We start from the raw sequence: 21,786 nt of genomic DNA, 5'->3' as shown, positions 1-21,786 counted from the left end.
AATTGCAGTGGGCAGAGGGAGGCTTCAAGAGAGAGAATGAGAGGGATGGAGAGGGAAGGTACAGAGAAAGTGATTAGAGAGGGCGAAGACAAGGAGAGCGAAGGAATGGATGGGAAGAGCGTAGCACATGAGGATGAAGGGAGCAGGATTGGGTTGAGTACTTTTGTCAAATCTGCTTTTGATCCCCCAAGTCCGGTCCAACACTGAGGTTATTCAGACACAAGATGCTAAGTAAATGTTTTTTACTAAACATGTGTGGAAATGAGTGCAAGTATCATTGGACTATTACTAGGAGTGGGGGGTAAACTCAGTTCTGCCGGCGGAGTTTGCAGAGGTTTGCCACTCTGCGCTCTACTTGGAGCACGCAGTTCGGCAAAACTCTACCAACCGCCGGCGGAGTGGAGTTTACCAATGCGCTCACCCTATAAAAACACTTATGTACACCCAAGAAGGCGAACGGACTGCAGATTAATAATTTTATTATTCAAGCAGCAGCCAGTTGCCCATTTCCTTCCCTGCACAAGGGTCCATGACAGAATGGTTAAGCAACTGCCTAGAAGACAAGCATGGTTTGGGCAAAGGTTGGTTTTGGAATCACATGGCGAGAGGGGAGGGACCACATCATGCGGCCTCTCCTCTCAATTAACAGCACCTGATGCAGACTCTTCTCAAGCACGGTAATTATAGCTTCGACCCACATCAGTGAGCGATGAAAGAAGTCTTTGAGCCCTTTGCACGCACAGGATCCTATTAAAGACACCGCAGTCCATGCTGACCAGCAGCCAAATACCGAATCAGTCAAGAGTCGGGTCACTAAAGGAATGTCATACCAACAATTTGCAAACTAAAGATTAACCAGAGAACTCGGCTGTGCGTGAATGAGTAAAACTGTAAAATAATATGGAGTTCACCGTAGGGAAACTACAAAGCCTTTACCAGTGAAAATTCACCTGCTTAACAAAACCAGATAAGTAACTAGACCTCCCTGAAAAACACCTTGCCTTCTGCTACATTTGACTGATCTATTTTTAGACCTTGTGAATATTTCTATGCTTCCAATTTTCAGGAACCTACACTTTAGAAAACGTTTATTTCCTGTTATCTTGGAAAACAAATTGTGCAAAAACTATTTTGAAAATTGAGGAACGAAATGTCAACAAATTATGTTAGATGGCGGACGTAGGCTCATTCAGAGTGATTGGAAAACGTAAGTTAGAAATGTCGTAGTAAAAAATCTGGAGCTTAATCAAAAAGATATTCAGCTCATTAGACTTACGAGGGACTTATCCACCTCCATTGACATCTATAATATATACGCTAGAGGAGGAAGTGCAGGTAAATCAGTGGTCCTATCGTCTCTGTATAATTTCCTAGACATTCACTCTTCTGGGAATAACATTATACTGGCAGGAGACCTAAACCGTACTTTTGAACCCCTTGACATTGGTGAGGCTTTTTTAGGTGCGGAGGAAGATAAGATCTGGGACATCCCTGCACTTGATTTAACCCCAATAACTCGCTGGACCGAGGATATTCTAGGTTTGAATGCTATGTGCCTTGAACATGGGTTAAGGGCTTTGAATGGTCGTACTAAGTCAGACAGAGTACCAGCCATGACTTTTAATAATGGGAGATCCGAGAGCCGCATTGACTACGTTATATGCAGTATGTCCCTATGGTCATCTATTACTGATATGGCGGTCAAGGAAAGGCCCGAGAGTGACCACAACCCTCTATGCGTTCTCCATAAATGGTGGCTGTCTGATGCTATTGCTCCTAGTATTTCTGCTGATTTCATACCCCCGCTGATTGTGCCAACTAATGATTTACGCAGGCTGAGGTGGACTAGCGTTAAAACAGATCAGCTGGTTTTAGAAAAAATAAGCATGGCAACCGATAAGGCTATCATGGCCCTTGAGGGTGAGGCTGGGCTCCCTCCTAGCAAAAACATTGTTACCAAGGTCCATGAAGTTCTTTTTAATGAAATCAAATGCCACTTTCTGAAACCGGTAAATAAAAAGAGGATCTGTGCCTACAGAGCCGCAAGATGGTACAATCACGAATGTAGGGTGGCAAGAACCTCCTTGGGTGATGCAATCAAGAATAAAAATCTAGAGGCTATTAGATTAGCCAGGAAGCAATATAAACAGTGCATAGCAAAAGCGAAAAAAGATTGGGATGAGGCACACTGGAACAACTTAAAAAGTGCAAGTGACCGAAAGGACTCTAGGTTATTTTGGCATATAGTCAAATGGGGACATGACAGGTTAGAAGAGGCTAGTACTAACAATGTCCCCCAGGATGCCTGGGTCAAGTTCTTTAGTGAGCAGTACTCCTCCAGAGATCAGGCAGTAGAAAGAAGATGCCTGCCTTTTTTACCAGCAGAGGATGACATCTTCACGCAGAACGAAATAGTCACTGCCCTTAATACTGTACGAAGTGGGCGCGCCCCTGGTATTGACGGGGTTCCGGCAGATGTTTTTTTGAATGATACTGAAAGATGGTGCAAATACATTCATCTGTTAATAAATTATATCACCAGAGGTGCAGATATCCCAGTAACCTGGCGGGGTGCTGTAATCATCCCTGTATACAAGAAAGGAGATCGAGCTCAGCCCTGTAACTATCGCCCCATTAGTTTAAAAGATACTATTCAGAAAATAGTGGGGCGAGTAATTGTTAATAGGTTGCTCGATTGGGCTGATGATAACAACATCCTATCCCCCTTCCAGGATGGATTTCGCAGGGCAACCAGTACTGTGGATCAAGTCTTCCGTTTCCAACTGATACAGTGGAAGACCGTGGTGCTAGGCGGAGGTAGCCTGTATGCAGCATTTGTTATCTGCGGGCTGCCTTCGACCTGGTACCTAGGGCAAAACTGTGGGAAGTGCTTGACACACTAGGGGTCCCTGGGGACTTGTTGACTTTAATTATGCGACTGCATGAGGGCAACTATGCCAAAATACGATGGGGTGGGTATGGGAATGACACTGCCGAATTTCCCGTTGAGCGCGGGGTTCGGCAGGGATGTTCAATGGCCCCTACTTTGTTCACCCTTTTTATCAATGGTATTGTTTCCCGCATGCAAACTCGGGCTGTGGATGCCCCTTCTCTTGCAGGTGAGAAAGTCCCTATTTTAATGTTCGCCGATGATACCTTAATTTTATCAAAAACCCCAAGTGGTTTGCAAAAAGCATTGGCAATATTTGATGAGTTCTGTGTTGATCACGGACTGGAGGTGAATGCGTCCAAAACAAAACTCATGGCTTTTAACCCACATAGAAATTTTAAATCTAAAATTTCCATGAGTGGTCGCATCCTGGAAGTTGTAAAATCCTTCACTTACTTGGGGATCCTCATCTCTAATGACAATAAGTGGCAGCAACATCTTAATATTGCTACATTAAGGCACAAGCAGCTAGCTGGCACTATTATCAAGGAACATAGGAAATCACTGACAAAACCTATCAAACCACCCTTGATAATATATGAGGCAAAAGCAATTGGGTCTGCTTTGTACGGTGCGGAGCTATGGGGGCATGAAAATCTCCAAGAACTCCAAATATCAGAAAATAAATTTTTTAGGTCATTGACAGGTACCCCACAGAGCAGTCCGCTACTGCCCCTGCGTTATGAGCTAGGTAGGAGAGAAATTTCGGAAAAGGCTAAATTACGTCCGATTCTATTCTGGCGTAGACTCTGGACTACGCCAGAGCTCTCCCACTACGCGGACGGGTTCATTGATGTTATTAAAGCTGACCATTATAATAAAATCAGATGGTTTAAAACATTAAAGATTGCACTGTTCGATTTAGGACTAAATGCTCTATGGACCGATGCAGCTGGGGCTTTATTTCCCACTAAGTCCGTATTAAAAACATTTTTTGGGAATATGTTGTCAACAGGAGTATGCTCAGTACTAATAGTGGGACCATGACCACCAGTTTCCTAGAAGTTAAGATGTACCCAATTTATGAAAAGTATTGGGATTACATAACGAACCCCATGGACAGAAAACTGCTATTCCAATTGAGGGTAGGCTCGCTCCCCCTCCGTAATTTAACATCTAAATGGAAATCTGGGGGTGTAGCAATTTGTCCAGCCTGTGGGGTAGGAAAAGAAACTTTAGGTCACTTTTTGTTTTGTTGCCCAGCATATTCTGCCCCAAGGCGAGCCTGGTTGGCTCCTATGTGCAGGAATTTAGGCACAAAAAGTAGCATGGTGGCGCTGCGTATTGTAAAATCCACTACTGAAGATTGGATCAATATTGCCACTGCAAAGTACTTGGGGTGGGCGTGGGTCTTAAGGCAGAGACTGCTGGTATATTAATTACTCACTGCCAAGTTGATCAGAGACTGCTAGACAATTGTCTATTCTCCGTAACTGCTTATTAATAGCCCAGAGACTGCTAAACTAATGTTTATTCTCTGTAAATCTTATTTAGCTGATCGGAGACTGCTAGACTTATGTCTATTCTCTGTTAATGCTCATTTAATGTATCATCGGTTTGAACTTTTAATGTTAGGAATTCTTGAGAATTTTTATACTGTCATTGTGATTATTATCCCTCTGGTATTTTTAATAGTAATGATCTTTGCTCCTGTATATATGATGTGTCATAGTTTTTTAAATTGTCTAAATTGTGTAATGTGCTTTGTCTAATTGACTCTGTAAATTTAACCGCTTTTTAATATATGTTTGTATGTCTGCTTTTATGAGTAATACTCGAATAAAGCACTTTTGAATTGAATTGAAATGTTGTGGTCTGACTCTGAAGAAGCTCTGGTCTATCACAGAGAAACCTGAAAAATTGTTAAACGAGGCTATTTCTCGAACTTGACGCACTCACTAAAGATCCACAATGATCGTTAAGGCGTGAAATTGAAGGGAGTACTAATTGGCACCATCAGAAATATTCAACACTGCAAATGTTTCATCTTGCAGCGGCCATTTTTGTTGTCATTTCCCTATAACCTCAAAGAATCTCATGGTACACCTGGGTATTTGGGGTTGTGGTTTTCAAAATATTTTGTAGGAGGAGATTTTCAACCAAAACGTCTTTTCTTCCAAGTCTTATCAATGCAAAATCAAATCTTGGAGGCAAGTCTGCACCTGTTTATCCACCTTTTCCATGGTCTTTGCTCATGCTTCCCCTTCAGGAGGGAGGGGCATCTAACACAAGAGAGAACCAAAGTTGCACTTGATGCCCGCTTGTAATGCACCTTGAATCATAACCTAAATGACTTGAGTTAGGGCTCCCAAGAGCTTTCCCCTTCAAATATGAACAGATTCACCCTGCCAGACACAGACAAAACAGCAACGCGAGAAAACCCCCCCAAAAAACAGAAAACAATGGTTCAAGCAAACATGTGATTACAATTTTTCATGCTTCCATGTTCGAACATTGGAAAAAGATCAGCTGATGGACAGAATGCTGAATTAATCAAACATTCACCCCAGATCTTGTTAAATCCATCTTTTTTTGCCTGCTACACCATTCCAGTGTAGACCCACCCTTATAGAAATCAGTCTTGACCCAGTTCCCCATGGGAATAGTCCAGCCTGATCTGCCAGGCCAGGTCTTCCTTGGACCAGAAACAAGCATCCTGGGGCTGGTTTCGAGGTAACACCCCTCATCAGCCAAACAGGCTTGGATCTGGTGGCGTAGCGAGCACTGGACCCACGTCTGGGCATACCCTTCCCACTTAGGGTGACAAATGCAATAAGAACTGATGATGGAAGGTATGTTGAATTAATCTACCATTCATCCCCAGTCACAGATCTGGGTTAAATCCATTGTTTTTTTGCTAGACACTTCAAGACTGATTTGCATATGGCTGGGTCCAAACAGGGGTGGCGTGATGAGCAAAAGAACAATGAATTAAACCCACATCTTTGTGACTGGGATGAATGTTTGCATTGCGCAGAATTCCGTCCGTCATTTGTTTCTTTTGCTTTTGCCACCCTTCGTGGAAAGGGCATGCCCAGAAGTGGGTCCCATGCTCACTGCACCACTGAATTCAAGCTAGCCTGGCTGATAATGGGTGATGCCCGAAGCCTGTCCCAGGATGTTTTTTTCCGGTCCACGGAGACCTGGCTTAGCAGTTCAGGCTGGAATTTTCCCACGAAGAACAGGGTCAAGACTGATTTGCATATGGCTGGGTCCAAACTGGGGTGGCGTGGTGAGCAAAAGAACAATGAATTAAACCCAGATCTTTAGGACTGGGGATGAATGTGTGCATTGTTCAGCATTCCATTCGTCATTTGTTTCTTTTGCTTTTGTTGCCCTAAGTGGGAGGGGTAGCCCAGACATGGGTCCCGTGCTAACTGCACCTCTGAATTCAAGCTGTCCTGGCTGATGAGGGGTGATAATATGAAACTGGTCCCAGGATGTTCATTTACGGTCCACAGAGGACCTCGCTCGGCAGTTCAGGCTGGACTGTTCCCTTGATGAACAGGGTCAAGACTGATTTGCATATTGCAGGGTATAAACTGGTGTGGCTTGGTGAGCAAAAGAACAATGGATTAAACCTGATCTGTGTGACTAGGGGTGAATGTTCAGCATTCTGTCCGTCATTTGTTCCTTTTACTCATGTTTGAACAGGCATACCCCCAGATTGGCACCACCATGAACCATGAGTACAACACACAAACTATTCATGAACTATGTAAACTATTAGTACCATATTGCTACTGCAGCACCAATACATTTGCAACTTCTCCTCTCTGGCATCCCCTTCTCATGTGAAATGGAAGTAGCACCTGTGCGTTCAGCAAGTGACCCTTTCCCAATTTTTCACCGTTTTTTATGTCACACAGAGACTGTGTTTGCGGTCTTTTCACAGACATATCTGTTGTATCCAATATTGACTTAGAGAGGGAATGGTGTCTGCCCATTTTCATGATTCAATGGTTTTCATGTCAACCTACTTTTGCTTCTCCTGATTTGAAGACTTTCCTCCCTAGTCTTGTGTTTGTCCCTTCCAGGGAGTGTTTCGGTCTTACTGTGTTTTGATTGGAACACACATTCTTCCACTGCTGTCAGATCTTGTTTAGCAGCACGAGGGACTACATTCTCTCCATTTCTCTCTATTTTAACCCCTGCCTCCTTTTCCACTCCTCCTCTCTTTTAATTAATAATAAAAATCATTATCACCTACCCAGTGCTCGCTTGTCTCCTACTATCTCCCCTTCTTAGCCTCCGAATTCTCAAATGGCTGTCTACAGTTATAGGCAGGCGGATATCTAAATGGTTTTGAAACCTTTTGAAGATGATTGTCAAAGTGTGGGTCTATCTTGGAATGCTTTTTCTTCAACGATGGACGCTGAAGATGCACACACACGTGCAGCAGCCATCTTAGAAGTATTTTCTAAAGCAACAGAAATATCACTTCAGGATGGCCTTCTATAGGCATGGCACACATATTTGAAAGATTTTTCTTTTGTTTTGCGAAAAATCATTCTAAGATGGACATTGCACATGCCAGGTGACCACCTGAAGGGGGTGGCAGTGGGAAAGCCAATCCCTCGCAAAGCAAATAGGTGTCACAGAAGAGATCTATTTGCTGTACCAATATTTTTGCTTTTAATTCTTTCAAGTTTCTATCAGGAATGACATCCATCTCATTGATCTACCTGCACATTTCAGCAAGCAGGGATCATTTAAGATTTGCCTGCTAACATACCCCACTTTTGTGGCAAAACCTTTACAGAAAGCATTTCCTTTGATACAGGGTTGCGGGGCAATATGATAAGTAAAGAAGGAACATCTGTTCCATAGGAAGGTAAGTTATCATATGCTCAAGTGCGGAGGGAAGCATTTTCTTTTTGTTCTAAATATTTAGACATTTCTAGAAAATAGAGAAAGCAATGAAAAGATGCATACCATACAAGGGCCAATCTGGCATAGGGATGCCAAACACAATGAATGTCAATAATAGTTGATCGCATGTATAAATTAGGGATTGATCATACAGTACCATTAGCCTCTAACAAGAGACATAACATGTAAATGACAACACCGTTAAATAATCTAAGCATGGATTTTATAATTGCTTTTCGTAATTGACGAAAGTACAAGAGCTTAATGGCAACAAGAAATAAAACACAAATACAGGAGAAGAGGCATATCAGATAAAAACTTAAAATGTCGCTAGGCCAACAGGATTAGACCTGTATAACAGTAGAAAAGCAGAGAGAAATAGATGAGAGAAACCCGATAGCGGAGGGGGTAAGCATGATGGGAAAATAGCTGCTAAGACGGAATTGGGTAAGCCCATTTGCCCAAGGTGGAGACAAATAGTGAGAGAAAGGCCACAATGCTTTGGACAAAAGTTGTCAAGGGTGTACCAGATTGACTGTGCAGGGACAGTAGACCCGGAGGAAAGAGACAAACTTTTATATGTACTTCTAAGGTAAGTAACCCATGTCCACCACGTTTTGAAGGAGAGCTACGGAGGGCAGCCTTTAACAATACTAATCTGACAACAACTCAAATCACTATTGGTAGGACTTCTAGGATTCACTTGTGCCGAAGGGATTGAGATTTCATCAAAAGGTCCACCCCAAAGTTTGGACTTGCTGTCTAAAGGCACTGAACTGTACAAGGTAGATGGAGATGTACTTAGACAAAATGAACACTTAATCAGCCACATTTTCCCAATCACAAACAGTATTCTCCCTGCATCTTGACCAAGCACCATTTTCAAACAAGACACTTACAGCCAGATTCATCAAGCGAAATGCGCTCGCAAAAGGGCCAGATTCTGATAATCTGGCCCTTTGCGAGTGCAATTTTTGCATTTGGGATTCATCATCCCAAATGCAAAAATCACTAATAAAGAATTCGCAAATTTGCGAGGATTAGCATTTAAGGAATCTCTATTAGAGATTCCTTAAATACTATTCATGAAACATTTAAAAATTGCAAAATCGCAATTTAGGACCGCTATTTACCACGAAGTCAAACCTTGTGGTAAATAGCGAAAACTTAGAAAAATGCATTTAAATGCATTTTTCTAAGTTGCATGTTACACACACACATGTCCTTTGGACATGTGTGCGCACAACATCAGTGTAAATTCACATTTCAGGGGTGCCCTTTGGACACCCCTGCACCCTTGAAATCGCAATTTCATTTTGCGAATCGCTATTTGCGATTAGCTAATTGCGAGTGTCTTCCCATTCAATCCTATGGGCCTCTAGGCCCATAGGAATGAATGGGGAGATATTCCTTAATTGCGATTCGCAGTTTGCGACTCGCAATTAAGGAATAATTAGACATCGCTATTTCTTGAGTGATTTCTTGATGAATAGCATTTTACTATTCTTTAATAGCGAATCGGTAAATTTCGCTATTAAGGAATCGCAAAATGTGTTCTTCATGAATCTGGGTGATAGTGCTTTTCCAGCAAAGAAAGTGTTTCAAAATGAAGAACCCTTCAAGGTTACAAAGATGGTCTGACTAATGTGTGACTTCAATGCAGGGCTGGACTGGCCGTAAGAGGCATCAGGTGTTTTCCTAGGAGACAGGAAGGGTGGAGGTCAGTGTTGCTGCAGTGGGGGCTGTTTTTTTATTACTGGTGGTCGGTTTTGCAGTGGTGCTGCAATATCAGCCCCCAGTAACAAAAGCCGCAGTGCTTCACACTTGAACCACACCCACCCTCCTCCTCACGGGGGCTAGTCCTTCAAAATGGCCTGGGCTGCTTTGGGTTCCCAGTGTGGCCCTGCTTGAATCACATCTTCTGTAGCACAGTGAAAGCTCACACCAACCTTCGAAGACACCCACCCTATTAGTTTATGGTTGTCTCAAAGGAGTCATTGCCAAAGAGGGGGTTATGACCACAATGAGGGTCAGACTCCCAAGAGGACTCTCTCTTCAGACTAACATCCATTCAAAGTGCACGAGCTGCCCAGCTATAATCCACAGAACGTTCATGTTGACACCCCACGGGGGATCCGCTGGAATAATATTTTAATACACCTATATACATACCGGGCTGTCAACTGCTATTACTCGAAGCTTTGATAGGAAATATTACGCACCATGATCGATTTTGGTATTTCACTAAGGAATGCAATGTAATACAATGTACATCTATGATTACAACTTCTTGTGTGCAAAACATTGATCAATAAATAAAGTTTAAAAAAAACAACCAAAAATAAAAAATCCATTCAAAGTACAGTGGTAAGAGCGTAGAGGTGGGCGAGGGACGCAATGGGGTGCTGGGTGAAAAGATCCCTTGAGGTATGGATAAAACGGGCATAGCACACAAATATGGAAAGCGAGGTATGTCCTACTGCCACATTGGGAAATAAATAATACAGTGCAGGTGGAAGACGACAGAGGTGAAGCTACTTTATGGAACACGAACCACACAGAGTAAGGTTGCATTTGGGATAACACTAGGGCAGATCCTTTTCGCCATTCGGTAAAGGAATCTATGCAACAAGGTGGAGGCACCCCAGATGCTAATGATTCCAGGTAGGATATACCAAAAGGCCTATGCCATACTGAGGCAGAGTCTGACTTATTGAAAAGGTAGTTATGAATTCTGGGTATTCAACATGATGAACCCGGGTCCAGCATAAGTGACTCAGTACAATGAAGAAACCCAATGTGCCGAAGAATGAAAACAGCCCAAAATTAAGAAGGAAAAACAAAAATCCTTGCAAAATTCAACCAAATGAAGTGTCTGATGTATGAGTTTGCCTTCAGATCTACATGGAGGTGGGGGGTGGTAGGGAAAAGACAATGACTAACGTTTGCATGTACCTGGAGACCATCAGTGAAGGTGCTCTGAAAATTTGGGGTGGGGGGGGGGGGGGGGGGGATTGACTCGCCGGGTAAAACAGGAGCTCAAGGAGTGCATTGGAGTCCGAAAACTGAAAATTGGCCTCGAGTGGACATACGGAGTGCTGAGACGCGCCTAGGATGGAATGTCATCCAGGAGTAACCCCGAGGTATTCCATGCTTGGGGATGTTACCCATCAGAAGAATTTATTGTTCATAAGATTTGAAATCTTTAATATAAAAGGATGATGATCCAATTCATGAATAAATAGGGCAGGCAAGGTTCAGCTTAGAAGGGTTGTGAGAATGTGCACAAAGCATCAAAGCAGACTTTGGGGGGAAGGAGGCAAAACAAGGCTTGAATGCTATGTTAAGGATTGGCCCCTGTATATAAGAAAACATATCGGAAGGACAGAAACAGTACAAGATATTTATTTCTTAGAACGTTTAAGGAGTCTTTTGAACGCTTTAGAGCCAAGGGAAGATTCCGTTATGAAAATCATCTGAATTAGGTAGAGGTTTTCCTTAGAGTAAGAAGCAAAGAGGGGGTTAAGTGCCCGATGGAAGTTTATGAAATTATACAATACTAGCCCTGCATTTTTATGGGTACTCTAGCATGCCACCCCCAAAACACTTTTCTTCCAAGCTGACCTCTTCGGCCTTGCCATAAATCTGCATTTTATCAGCTACTCACTCTGACTTGTTTATTACATTCACGAAGTCAAATTTGCCAGCACACCCCTCTCAAATTAAAGCAGTACGGGCTGGTGCCACAGGGATGTGTCCTGGACCTCCAAGCAGCTTTTAGATATGTATTTGCTTCTGCTGACCTAGATCATCAAAAATCGCTAACTGCATGGCCACCAGGAGCACACTGATGACTCCTGGCTCCATCTTAACCCATGCAGTGCTTAATTTGTAAAAGAATAAGTACCAGGACCCAGTGTTTTGCCCAGAAGCCTGCGGCGAGCAAGTATTGAAGGTTAGGGTGCGAAATACAAAGGCCGATTACACCTTCCTCTTCATCTCACTCTTACAGGTTCTTCATCACTGGTTTCTTTCTTTGTCACTATGTTTTCATCTTTCTTTCCCCTTTTGTGCTTCGCTCTTTCTTTATCTGGGTCATGGTCTGAACAGGGAAAAGAAGTGCTGGTCTCCAAACATGAGTGCCCATTGGCCCCTCCTGCAACCACAGGCTCAAATTAAGCACTGACTATGGATATAATCAGGATGTGAGGGAGGAGGTCATCTGCAAGAGCTGATCCTCTGGTGCACATCCAGGAATGGGGACACAGAACTGGCTGCTACTCGGCAGAATAGTACTAGTAGACAGACTTTGCTACTAAGCTTGGTAAAGCTGAACTCTTTCCCTTTTGGCCAGCCCAAAACCATGGGAAAGCCTTCTCATTCTTCTCCGGTGGTTGAAAATGTAATTCTTGCAATTGATGTAGCCCATCTTTCGAACCACAAGGGGTTGCTGTTGGAGAAAGCCAGTCACCTGTGCCCGGTCAGGATTCTTGCAGTATGGTGGGTGGCGTGCTGGTTCACTATGGTGCTTGTGGGGTTTTCCTCCTGCCTACGCTCTTTCAGTGGCATTTACATTAGACCACTTGGCAAGCTAACGCAAGAATTAGAGAGCTCAGACTCGAGTAGCCAATCCTATTTTTGGCGTGTTACGATATGACCACATTATTCCAGCCCCGAAGGCACGGTCTTGGCGCTCGATGAAACGGCGAGCTAGACCGCGAAGCATAATGCCTGGCCCGGGCTGTTGCCCAAGTCAGAAGACTGATCCAGATGTATCACTCGCCCACGCACCAAAGGGGGACCTCCCACAACTACCTTCCCAGAGGCAGACGGGTTGTTCGGCTGAGATCCTTCATGTTTCGTGGTCCAACAACCCCTCCAACTTCAAGGAAGCAGACACACGGATTTGAAAGACCATGTAGGCATGAGACCCCAATGCTTACTCACATGTAGCCAGTAGGATCATCGCTACAGATTTTAGTTTCAAACAAGGTGCATTAATTTGTCAATTTTTCTGTAAATGTACCCTTTTTTCGAAGTAACACTCTGAACGCAGCAATGAGGAAGCACATGTGCTACATAGAAACAGTAGGAATTGCCAAAGGGTATGCTTGATTATCCTGTGTAAGTATGGTTTCTTGGGCGGCCTCAGTGCTTAATTTGAGCAGGAGCTTTCAGGTGCTCAGCACCTGCACTTCTTTCACAGGGCCGGGGCTACAATTTCTGACCCTGCAGGTGGTGGTCTCAATATTAATTGTTCAAATTCAAAATAAAAAGAATAACATACATTGCATGGTTTCTGGCTGGTAAATGTTTATTGACAGGCCAGCATACGCCTGTCCATGCAGGCATGATTGTGTATCACCAAGTGAGTGATGATGTCATCTTGCTGATCACAAATCCAAGAAGTCATCGACAAACTATGTCTTGCATTCTAATCCCAGAGTCTGCTGCACCATGCCACGGCCTGACATTTGATAAACAGACGAAAGCTGTCGCAGGGACCTGCTTTGGGCTATTGCATGGTCTCGGACCATTGCTCGGTTTCTTTCCCCCTAAGGTGCGACAGACTATCATCCAGGCGTCTATCATGTCTAGATTGGACTACGCCAACTGTCTTTACCTGGGCGCCAATAAAGCGAGCATTAAACACCTTCAGAGGGTTCAGAATGCGGCGGCTCGGCTTTTGGTTGCATTGCCTAGATCTCACTCGGTTGCCCATGTGCTTCCAAGGCTCCATTGGCTGCCATTTGACCGGCGTAATGAGTTCAAGGCACTTTGTTATTCACACAAGATCTTGACACGACAGGCCGCTCCACGGCTATTCCACTTGTTGGAGTACTATGTGCCGGGTCGCCTGCTTTGATTTGCTGACCTTGCGCTGGTCCGTGTCCCACGCGTCTGGAGAGAGAGGGCTGGTGGTCATTCTTTCGGTTATTTGGCCGCAAAACTTTGGAATACACTCCCTCTAACCATGAGAGCAATGCCAAATCATTTGGCATTTCGCAAAGCCTTAAAGACCTGGCTCTTTCCTTCGCAAGTAGTTTAATGTGTTGTTCTTTACTGTTCGGCCCGGGTCTCTTGGGGTTTCTGGTTGGCTGGGACGCCTCGTTGCTGAGGCAGCTACGCGCATTATAAATCCAAAATAAAATAAAAAAAATTAATTGCTGAGCATGCGCGAGTCCAGTAGGCACCACAGCCATACCTACCGGCATTAGCAGCATTACGGCTGGGGACAATGCCTGTGCTGTAGCAGGCAGGGTCACAGCAAGCTGAGCAGTGGATGCCAATGCCGTTGCCATCCCTGGACCAACTAATTGCAGGAAGCACTAGTAGTGAAATCACCTGCTGTGCTAGAGCAGCTACCTGTTCTGCAAATAACCCAGTTATAGTGCACGGATTAATATATGCAAAAAAGAATTTTCATTTGGTGTACATTTTGTTTTTGCACTCGGTGTAGGTAAGAAAGTAATACACGTCATCTTCCTCTTCTTTAAGAAAGACAACAGGAAAAAGCAGAGTTCAAAATAGCAGGAACATGTACAGGCTGACGACAGGGGTCACAGGCAGCAGCAGTGTTATAGATGAGAGAGAGCAGGAGTAAAGAGAAGAAAGAAACAACAGGAGAGGAGTGAGATAAGACAGAGCTAAGTAGAAGAAAAAGGAGAGCAAATCAGGTAGAAAGAGAAAGCAGCCATGATATGAAGAAGAGAGCATTAAGAAGAGAGTAGACAGAACGAAAGGATGTAGAGGACAGGACAGAGGAAAAAAAGCAGACAAATGATTAAACGGAGACACAGCTAATCACTGCTAGAGAGTGATAGTAAAGAGCCAAGATCAAGGGGAGAGAGAGCAGAGCATGGATAAAAGTGAAGAGGAAAAAGGGCAGGGGTAGAATGAATAGAGGACAAATCGGAAATGCAGGGATTAAGGTAACACACCAGGTGTGACAAAGATTACAGAAAACGATTACAGAGGTGAGACAATAGACCCTTAGAGCAAAGACGTAGGGGACAGACAACAGATCAAGGTTAGAAGATAGAGACTGAGACAGTGAGAGCGTTGAAAGTGGGGCTCACTGGATGAAGAAGTGAGCTGTGGCCTCCTTGGCAAATTTTTCAGCACCTGCACTTCTTTTTTTTACAAACTAAGCACTGGGCGGCCTTTTGGAGCTTGTGGTTGGAAGCGTGTTGTATGCAATGTGTTTTATGAGGGAGATATTGTTTTAGGCGCATGAGGCCAATTAGGCATCAGGAATAAGGTGTTGTTACGTCCCTGTGCATTGGCATGAAGTGAAGGTGTTACGGGTTAACCCTTCACTGCCGGGGTGTCATTCTTCACTTTTTGTCTGGGCTACTTATTTATTTTTAAGCACATTTCACAGTTTCACAGTTAATGCCATCTTACTTTTAGAGATCGATAGGTAGGCATCTGTAACAAGCATTAGAAATGCAATAGGTCTCGCAGCATTAGAGTTAGTGCTTTTAGAATTGTTTATAGGTTTTTTGTTGTAAATCTTTTGCATTTTATTTTTTTGTAGGCAATGCAAAAGAATTACAAATCAAAAAAGCAATAAGCAAATGTAAAAGCTTTAACTAAAAATCCTGCGAGACCTATTGCACTGTGTGAGGGTGAGGTGAGTGAGGGTGAGTGAGGGTGAGTGAGGGTGAGTGAGGGTGAGTGAGGGTGAGTGAGGGTGAGTGAGGGTGAGTGAGGGTGAGTGAGGGTGAGTGAGGGTGAGTGAGGGTGAGTGAGGGTGGGTGAGGGTGAGTGAGGGTGAGTGAGGGTGAGTGAGGGTGAGTGAGGGTGAGTGAGGGTGAGTGAGGGTGAGTGAGGGTGAGTGAGGGTGAGTGAGGCAAAGTTTCTGCACAACATTGATATCTAGCTGTGTTCGATTTTAATAAAAGGAGATAACTCATCCAATGGCACTGAGGCACTAAGTCTAAAAGGTGTACAACAGATTTACATACGCAACTGCTGTATGGGAATATTACCAAGATTATTAGCAGTGATTTACTGTCGCACACACAGATTACCTCCACCTCTAGAATTACAAAAATGGAACACTAAGTGGAAGATTACAAGGGCATGGCCAAACATTCACCATCTACTCTTGCACGCTAAGACAGAAGACTAAAGACTTGTGAGTAAAGGCAAGGTCAGCCCAGAGCACCCTTCTGTTCTGGATCGGACTGATGGTGTGGCTGTGTAGTCTGCATGGATCACTGGCAGAAAAGAGACTCGACGTGGGAAACAACTGGTGAACTGCTGCACATTTGTAATCCCAACACAGAACAGAGTGCCATTGGCAAGCACAACCCTTGTGCTAAACCCGATTCAAAGCTAGATGAATAACCCCGATTCAAAGCTAGAACTGCAAACACTTCTAGCATTGAACCGTGGCATGCCAGGCTATGAATTACCATCTCAGCTTTAAAAAGTTTTAGAATTTACACTTTTTGTGACAAAATATGGAAAACTAGGAATCTTAATCATAGCCGCTGTTTTGTACTCAGATATTTAATTAGATTATATGACCGCCAATAATATAACATTTAGATTACACACAGGTCAAAATATTATACAATTAACACCTGTATTTGGATGTTTACTGTTGCCAGACAGGCCTCTTTTACATGAACGGGAGAGTGAAAGGAAGAACACCTCAGAGGCAGACAATCCAGACTGCCAATAATTCATTCTAAATTTGAACGTGGGCTGGTTACCAGTACAATTTTACAGTAAGGGCTGATTAGGATTATGATGGGGGCGGGGGATATATTACCCAGTCTAAACAGACGGCAATGCTTCATGCATTTTGTGGAAAAACACAAAAAGAAAGAAAAAATTAACTTGTATTTGGAGGTTTTGCTCTGCTTTTTGAAGCGCTCCAGTGTCAGTAGGCGGAGATGGCTGGAAGAATGGATCATTCTCCTTCTAACTTGTTGAAATTCACAACTGACAACTCCTACTTAAAAACTGGGAAAAAGCAAGACCGCATATGTTTGCCTAGCCTTCAAACAAATAAACTGAGCAAAACACATCCTGGATGAATGCAGCATCTGCCCTGAATAGTGTATCCTGAGAGTAATCATTTCAAGAAATGTAAGTGGCATACTTTGCGGTTTACAAATATTTGAAATGGAAGCACGTCTTAGGAAAGTGACCAGTGAGGTCTTTGTTCTGTAGGAATGAATATGAACCCTCTGAGGAGCTCGAACTCATCTAAGGTTATTAGTCCACGACCTGCAAGCACCTGTCCTCCCAGCCATATTAATTTAAGCCTCTTGGTGCCTGGAGAAAGACCACAAAATACCATAAAACAGTTTCTAAGAAAACCTATAGTTTGCTTTTTACAGGTAAATTCACAGTCCAGGTACTGAACGTCCTTTAAAATGTGGGTCCTTCTCAGTCCAAAATCTATCCTTTACATGTTCACACAAGAGGGGCACTTCACAAAAAGTGCATATATTACAGTGAGGTAATAAGAACCAAAAAGGCTAGTTTCCATTCAGAATTTAATGGAAAATAAAGTAGATAAAAAAAGGGTTCTTTGCAAAAGGGCAACGCTCAGTGCTCTGGGATGCCGTCATTGTCAATGAGCGGAACCGGCATTGACAGCACCGCACGGACTTTTGTCTGTTTATCCTACTGGGAAGTACAGGTAGCAGCAGAAGCTTGAGTGGAGCTGGAGATCGAGAAAACGTAAGTCGGAGAGGTCTGCCACCACTTTCCCCGGGCGTAAATTAATTTTCAGTATTCGTTAGTCGGTATTGAGAAATAGTTACTCTGTGTTGTATCAGACTTTGTTTAAACAAAACAATTAAGAGAAGAGAACTGAACACTAATAATTGCCAGCAGAAGGGTTTGCACCAACCTTATTTTAAAGAAAAGAGATTTTCTCCTTATGTGCAGTGAGATCTTATATATAAAAGAGTCACAGGTCTAGTTAGCCGGTTACAAAGAAAGCAAGACACGTTTCTAAACTAATCCCTTAGATGACAAAAGAGAACTATGGTAGACTCACTTTCTCTTGAGGCTGGTCGGAAGAACACACATTTTTAACTTAACCTACTGAAGAGTCTGCCATAACCAGTCCTAACCTACCTGAATGACAAATGTCCGGTTCAGATGTTGTTCCAACCTAACCTGCTGGCAAAGAGCAGAGGTGCTCACAAGTTAATTCAAGCTAACTCCTTGAAAAGGGGAAAAACAATCAAAAGCCGGGAGCCCACAAACCTTATTGGGTTGAAGACAGCAGGAGACACAGTACTCATATACACTGCAACAACCATTTGGCAGGCAGCTCTTGCAGCTGTGCAACTGCGAACTTGGCACATTGATGTTGCAGCAGCCATTTGCCAGCAGCTCTTTCCGCTCACATACGTAGCCTGATGAACATAAAACACGGTTATTTCAGTGGGCAAAAAGAGACAAGCGCTGACAAAGTTCCTTGCCGAAAACGTGCAGGCGAGGTGCGACACGGCCCGGAAGACGCAAGGAAGAGAGGGGAGGGGGAGGAGAAATGCGACACGGCGGGAGGGGGCGGGCAGGGGAGGGGGCGGAGAGGGGAGAGGTGCGACACGGCAGGAAGACGAAAGGAAGAGAGGGGAGGGGGAGGAGAAATGCGACACGGCGGGAGGGGGCGGAGGGGTAAACAAAGACGGACGTGCACGCGCCCGTGACTTTTAAGGTCAATGCGCATGCGCATAAGCTCAATGCGCATGCGCATTGACCTTAAATTTATCGTGCACTGTAAGGAATCGCCACGATTCCTTGCAGTGTGGATAAAGAGTGGATAACTCGCAATAGTCTCGCTTTGCTCGATGCGCATGCGCATCGACAACAGGCGAGACCTAAAAATGGATTTATTGACACAGAACAATACCTGGCTACAGGACAAAGAGGCAGGTCGTCACAGCCTTGCAAGGGCCTTGTAATGTTTAATGGTAGGATTTTCAAAGACTGAAATAAACCTCAACCTTGCATAAATACCTCTTTACAAAACATTCAACCTGCATCTCATCCCAATGTGCCTACAAATTTACAAAGAATGGCTTTAGAAGAGTAAATAAACACATTTGCACTTAATTTGTGAAGTGAGTGTGACTGGATTTAGGAATTTAATACATCGATATTTTTGAAGGGAGATACTTGCATATGGCCGAAATGTAGGCACTCTATATCTTGACACCCATGTTTTTGCAAAAAATATGTTTCCTGTCAATGTCTTTACACAGCAACATCCTTGCTATCCCTAATGGACAGAAGAAAAGGACTTGCACACACATGCCTCACGGAAGAGAAGGTGCTACTACGAGCTCTGCCTTTGAACACAAGGAGGCATGCATGAGCGTAGCGGCCACAGAGCAGCAGGAGCAGAAATGTGGTGGCCACCGAGCAAGAGGTGTATGTATGTGGTGGCCACCGAGCAAGAGGTGTGTGTATGTGGTGGCCACTGAGCAAGAGGTGTATGTATGTGGTGGCCACTGAGCAAGAGGTGTATGCATGTGGTGGCCACCGAGCAAGAGGTGTATGTATGTGGTGGCCACCGAGCAAGAGGTGTATGTATGTGGTGGCCACTGAGCAAGAGGTGTATGTATGTGGTGGCCACCGAGCAAGGTGTATGAATGTGGTGGACACCGAGAAGGTGGTGTATGTATGTGGTGGCCACCGAGCCAGAGGTGTATGTATGTGGTGGCCACCGAGCCACAGGTGTATGTATGTGGTGGCCACCGAGCAAGAGGTGTATGTATGAGGTGGCCACCGAGCAGGTGGTGCAAAAGTGTGGTGACCACAGCGCAGCAGGTTCTCAAGTGTGGGGGCCACAGCACGGGAAGATCACAAGTGTGGGGGCCACAGCATGGGAGGTGCACAAGTGTGAGGGTCACAGCACGGGAGGTGTACACATGTAGCAGCCACAGCACAGGAGGTGCATAAGTGTGGGGGTCACAGCACGGGAGGGGCACAAGTGTGGGGGCCACAGCACGGGAAGATCACAAGTGTGGGGGCCACAGCATGGGAGGTGCACAAGTGTGAGGGTCACAGCACGGGAGGTGTACACATGTAGCAGGCACAGCACAGGAGGTGCACAAGTGTGGGTGCCACAGCACGGGAGGTGCACAAGTGTGGAGGCCACAGCACGGGAGGTGAACAAGTGTGGGGGCCACAGCACGGGAGGCGCACAAGTGTGGGGGCCACAGCACGGGAGGTGCACATGTGGGGGGCCACAGCACGGGAGGTGCACATGTGTGGGGGCCACAGCACGGGAGGTGCACATGTGTGGGAGCCACAGCACGGGAGGTGCACATGGGTGGGGGTCACAGCACAGGAGGTGCACAAGTGTGGGGGCCACAGCACAAGAAGTGCAGAAGAGTGGGGGCCACAGCACGGGAGGTGCACAAGTGTGGGGGCCACAGCGCGGGAGGTGCACAAGTGTGGGGGCCACAGCACGGGAGGTGCACAAGTGTGGGGCCAGAGCACAGGAGGTGCACATGTGTGGAGGCCACAGCACGGGAGGTGCACAAGTGTGGGGGCCACACCACAAGAGGTGCACATGTGTGGAGGCCACAGCGCGGGAGGTGCACAAGTGTGGGGGCCACAGCACAGGAGGTGCACAAGTGTGAGGGTCACAGCACGGGAGGTGTACACATGTAGCAGCCACAGCACAGGAGGTGCACAAGTGTGGGTGCCACAGCACGGGAGGTGCACAAGTGTGGAGGCCACAGCACGGGAGGTGAACAAGTGTGGGGGCCACAGCACAAGAGGTGCACATGTGTGGAGGCCACAGCGCGGGAGGTGCACAAGTGTGGGGGCCACAGCACAGGAGGTGCACAAGTGTGGAGGCCACAGCACGGGAGGTGCACAAGTGTGGGGGCCACAGCACAAGAGGTGCACATGTGTGGAGGCCACAGCGTGGGAGGTGCACAAGTGTGGGGGCCACAGCACAGGAGGTGCACAAGTGTGGGGGCCACAGCCCTAGAGGTGCACAAGTGAGGGGGCAACAGCATGAGAGGTGCACAAGTGTGGGGGCCACAGCCCTAGAGGTGCGCAAGTGAGGGGGCAACAGCATGGGAGGTGCACAAGTGTGGGGCCAGAGCACAGGAGGTGCACACATGTAGTAGCCACAGCACAGGAGGTGCACAAGTGTGGCGAGCACATAGAAGTAGGTGCAGGAGTGTGATGGACACACAATTGGATGGGTGGTGTAGGTTTGCAATGAGCAACAGTCTATTGCAGAACAACAGCTCTTTGGATGGCAGGCATGCTGGACAATACACGGGGATGTCAATGGAATTATTTCGGCAAAAAAGGGCGCTCAGTGGATGGATGTTACAGCAGGGGAGATTATTGTTAAGAAGTCAAAAGACAAATGTTGTGGCACTTTGTGCTCTGGATCTTGTGTACAAGGGAGTGATGGCAGTTCTGGATAAATTGGCCACAATGCCGATTTTGGCGGTGTTAAAAAGCACGGCCCGTGGTACCTTTGCTGAGGAAAGACAAATACTGTGTCTCAGTTAACCTTAGTCACAACTCTTCTAATAGATTTTGAAGTCTTTTGCTCCTCACTTCCACAAACAGCAAACACTTTAAGGCCCGCATTCAAATGATAAAGACCATTTGATATGAAACTGAGTTGTTTTTCACAATTCTCAGGCGTTCATATTTTGTAAACCAAATAATTTTGAGGATCGGTTTTCTTCAAAGTCACAGATAGAAAATACGTTTAAAATGTATTTTAAGTTGTTATACAACTGGACAATGTGTACGGCACCGTTGCTGCGCATGGGACAGCTTCATATGGATCCAGCCTTCCAGTTGGAAATTCTATTGATAGGTTTTTTTTATGACACTTTCCCTGATCAGCAGCCAGTGTATGGATCTCTGTGCCAATTAAAAACAACCATGACTGTTTCTAATCCAATGCACAGGTGGATTTGTTGAACTCCTTTCATCTAGATTTT

General features: G+C 45.1%; 1 protein-coding gene across 1 annotated transcript in view; it reads right to left on the bottom strand.

Moving 5' to 3' along the window:
* The window catches only part of LOC147748405 (volume-regulated anion channel subunit LRRC8E-like), a 188,786-nt gene that overhangs the window by 5,095 nt on the left and 161,905 nt on the right, over positions 1 to 21,786 (bottom strand). The gene's annotated exons all lie outside the window — the stretch shown is intronic.

The sequence above is a fragment of the Lissotriton vulgaris genome, chromosome 1_1 (assembly GCF_964263255.1).
Source record: "Lissotriton vulgaris chromosome 1_1, aLisVul1.2, whole genome shotgun sequence".
Lineage (NCBI taxonomy): Eukaryota > Metazoa > Chordata > Amphibia > Caudata > Salamandridae > Lissotriton > Lissotriton vulgaris.
Note: the sequence above shows the minus strand (reverse complement) of the source record. Positions and strands in the feature narration are given on the sequence as shown.